Source organism: Aedes albopictus, chromosome 2 (assembly GCF_035046485.1).
Source record: "Aedes albopictus strain Foshan chromosome 2, AalbF5, whole genome shotgun sequence".
Classification (NCBI taxonomy): domain Eukaryota; kingdom Metazoa; phylum Arthropoda; class Insecta; order Diptera; family Culicidae; genus Aedes; species Aedes albopictus.
This window is the reverse complement of record NC_085137.1, coordinates 511,109,643-511,114,229: the sequence shown is the minus strand read 5'-3', so window position 1 is coordinate 511,114,229 and position 4,587 is coordinate 511,109,643.

The window sequence follows — 4,587 nt, the reverse complement described above, 5'->3', positions numbered from 1 at the left end:
GACTAGCTTACTATTCTCAATGTACACAGGTCGAGAGCTCTCAACTTTAATAAGGTCAATAACAGCGCCGGCCACGTCCTTACGGTCATCGAGGATGGAAGGGAATGTTAGTAAGACAAACGTTGTTATAAAGACCGCGAATCGCTGCATCCCCACGTTTGTCTCAGGAAGGATTTTTTTGTTAGTAGGGTAAGGTACATTGTCAGTCCGGGAGTCACCTATGGTTGGTGATATGATTTGACAATGGATCAATATACACAAACCGCCGTTAACAACCGACCACTTTTCGACGCAAGAACTAGCCAAAAAGAAAATTCTATCGCGCGTCTCCACTCCACTAGGGAGCAGAAACCTTTAGTCTATTCCACACAGAAATACACTGAACGCGACTCACTTGTCGGCGCCCGGATTTTTTCTCGACCGGCGAACCCGAAGTAACATTTTTCACTCTTTTGTGTAAATGCAAAAAATGAAAGAAAATATTTCAGGCCAAACATGTCTAAAGGTCCAATCTGCAGAAGAGAGTCTCTCTTTGGTTTCCCTCTCTTTCGTTAATATCTCAGCTGTTTCTTTGTATTATGATTGTCTCCTTGCATTGAACGATAGTCAAAACAATCGTCTTTTGATTTGTACTGCAAAAATAGTTAAAAAGTGTGCCATTACATTGCAATAATTGAAAGAGAAAATGAACAAAGAGAGCCTCTCAAATGCAGATAGGACCTATTGAAATGTTTGGCCTGATTTATTATCAACTAAAAGTGTATTGGAAACTAGCGCCGAAGGGAAGCGAAAAATTCGGAACCGACTCGAACCACGGCGCGCGCACACTCGTCCCGTCTTCGGAGCCCCGCAGAGAGAAGGGGAAAGAAAATCGCAAAAATCTAGCAAAGCGAGCGCGCGAAACTTTGCTGCTGCCGAACTACCGCACACTACTGACTGCTTGGCGTCCCGTCGTCGGAGCCCCGCAGAGGGAAGAGGGAAAGAAAATCGCAAAAATCTAGCAAAGCGAGCGCGCGAAACTTTGCTGCTGCCGAACTACCGCACACTACTGACTGCTTGGCGTCCCGTCGTCGGAGCCCCGCAGAGGGAAGAGGAAAAAAAATCGCAAAAATCTAGCAAAGCGAGCGCGCGAAACTTTGCTGCTGCCGAACTACCGCACACTACTGACTGCTTGGCGTCCCTAAGCAGCATACGTTCCACATGAGAGAAACTCTTCAACCATCTCTTTACTCTCCATCAGCTTGGGCATAGTAGATGTAGATACTCGCAATAGATTGTAAGCCAATATAGCAGTTAGTTATCCACAGATCCACCGTCGACCGTCCTACCGCGACCGCTTTGAAGAATAAATTGAATTCGATTGTATAAGCCAGTTTTTTCGATCACAATAAAAGTGTTTTTAATGCCGCGGGTCGAGTTCGCCGTATCCGAAATCCGGTTCCAGTGTGATCCCGTGAGAACACAATCATTGAACTCAATCTGAAATTCTTGGAGGAAACCCCTTCAGGTTTTAATAAGGAATTACAAAATACTCAGAAAAAAATCTGTTGAACATTGAAGGTATAACTTTTTGCAAAAGGACATTGATAAAATTAGAACAAGAGCATTTTTTGTGAAGCAAATATAGACAAACTGGCTCAAAATTTTCTCCTTGAATAAATGAGGAGACAAAACATTATTGGCATAATTCTGAAGAGAAAAGATACAATGCTTTGGCAATAAGGGAAAACTATGTCAAACGTACCTGGGCGTACAGCAATGCTCTTCTAGTAATGGTACTCATGGAAGGTGCTCGGATTCACCGCATAGTTCGCAGGAGGTAATCATCGTCCTTCAAAACTCCTTCTTGATGAGAAAACTACGAGATCTCTGGATGCAACGCGGAAATCTGTTTGTTACACTAAACCCAACATTTCGCGGAAGTGGTCGTGTTTCTGCGGTCCAGTGGCTTGGTCAACATTGTCCATATTGATTGTTTGTCCTTATGAAAAGTTCACCGAATTGAAATGTTTGGTGGTGTCGGCACCTCAAAAGGAACTCCTGGAGGAATCTCGGAAACTATAATGAAGGAATCTAAAAACAAATCCCTGGAGGTTACCCGGGTTTCGTGGAGGAATCTGGGTATGAGTTCTTTGAGAAATCCTGGAGAAAATTACTGAAGAAATCCCGTACAGTTCCTGAATGACTTTCGGAAATAATTGAAGGAATTCCAGATGGAACAGCTTTAGAAATCCCAGAAGACTCCTGAATAAACCCCTGAAAGAAAAAAACTCCTGGAGAACTCCTGGAAAAAAATCTGAATAAAAACACGTTACAAATTGCTGGTGCAACCTCTAAAATCCTAGAGAAGTTTTTCAAAATTCTTTTTATTCGTGAGTTTTACCTAAAGCTAATTCTTCATGAAATCCTAGAGTAGTTCCAGATGAGATTCCTAGAGACTTCCGGAATGAACTCCTGGAAGAATTCCAGATGAAACTTTTTCTTAATCAAACTTCTTGAATAATTATATAGATATATAATAGATTATAATCTTATAAGGAGCTATTTGAGGAATCTCATTAGAAACTCTTGGAGGAATGCTGGAAGAAATTCCTTTAAAAATCCAGGGAAGAGTTCCTCAAGAAATCAAGCAATTTGAGCAGTGTCGGCTTCCTGGCAGACCTCGTTGGAGTCGCCATATTTCGTCTCCATTGACGAAAGAGTTTCGCTGGATTGCCCTAGATTTGTCCACGAAATCATTCCGTCATAAAACATGAACGCAAATTCGGATGACAGCGTCGGAACAACCTTGCAATTCCTGAACTTCTTCGCCCTTGAGATACCTCAAAACTCTCCTCGCCGCTACCCAATCTCGCTCCGTGGGTGCTATGTCTGGACCTGTCTGGACGAGCTACCACAACGAGATAGAGAAGACATCCTTGGAGAAGACTTCCGACGACACTTCAGTATTTAGAGGCATCCTCTAGCAACTCGCTGTCATCTTGTCGTAATCCCAATCCTTCGGCATATTCACTGATATCGCATTCGTCGAGCAGTTGACTGATGTAGGTCTACAACTCGCTCCTTCTTCATGACGTACAGTCGAGTCTCCATTAGACGCTGCCACCCACTTTACGCCTTCCGCAATTTCTCAGCTGTCTTGCATCCAATCTAGATGATTTTTTTAGCGCAGTTAGTGCTTGCTATAGAATCATCATATACAAAAAATGAGCTACATATATTGGTTAGAAGACAGCGTGGAAAACGCGGTGGGCGTCAAGTGGGTGACAGCGTATTTCCATGCCTATGTCGTAAGCATAGGTACAAGTCGAGAACGTATTCATCAAGCTTTCGTGTTTGTCTGCCATGCGTGTGACTCTCAATCGTCATCCTCGGACTTTGCTTCTTCTCTGATTCAAGATTCTCTTCCTCAGCCTATCTTCTCTGTTGTCCGTTGGCTTTAACCTTCAACTCGTCGCAGCAGACGGTGATGTGATCTGTCTTGCAATACAAAAAAAATGCTAGGCTTCGAATAGCCCGCCAATGTCGTATTTCTGATTAAGGACGTGAAGGTATAAGTCTCTGTATGTAATAATACGAAGGTAAGCCGACCCTAGGGGTTGGAGATTTTGGGAACACTTCTCGACAGTACATGATTTTGCTAATATGTAGGTAGCGGTCAGTACTGCCTCACCTCAGTAGCGCCTATCCGTGCCGGAGTCTATGAGCTGAGCATACATGTGGCCATCTCCGCGTTGGACCGATTTTTGGGTGTTCACCTGCGGCAGTCACGATGTCTTCTCCTTCACCAGCAATCCAACAGCCTTCATTATCGCAATACACTGCAAGCTTATTTTCTACCAATTTGGCACTGATACCAGGCTATACCAGACATGTCGTCAGCCCAAGCACGAACTTCATATTCTCCATGTCAATCTTCACCGGGTTTCCGGAATCATCTACATCGGTAATCACTTCACTGTGCTCTCCGAGGATCTTAGTTCTCTGACCGTTCGCGAGCGTGATCCTCACGTTGGCGAATGCACTCAGCGTTTCAACATAGTCAGAAATGTGGGTCCTATGAGTACTAGCACCTTCTTTTATTCTGAACCCGTTGTGGTAAGTAGTTATAGGCTTACTTTATGCTTTATGCGTTTTTACTGTGCCCTTTTCAAGTTTCCAAAGTGGAGGATAACGTGCCTCTGGAGCCGACCTACTGATACCTGATACTAGCCCCACTATGCCGACGATTGAGCACTTTTAGCAAAGGTTGGTCAACTCCACCACGGATTTCAAATTTACAAATTCGGCTTTTATTTTTTTTTTGAATGAGTGTTATCAGTTTTGTACATTTTAATCCCACCCTCAAACGCTTAAACCCAAGTAAAATGCTTTAGTCGAATAGACTAGTAGAGGTTCTCAAAATCATGATGCTACAAAACTAAAAGATATGAGGTTTTATGACGGTTCTGAAAACCTCTACAAGACTAATCAAAATATTACTTAGGAATGTTTGTCCTTTGACTACCACTTGCAGTGAATCAAAATTCGACCATAGCGCAACAACAACGACAATGCCGCAACCTGAACTTGTTGCGACATTCTCCC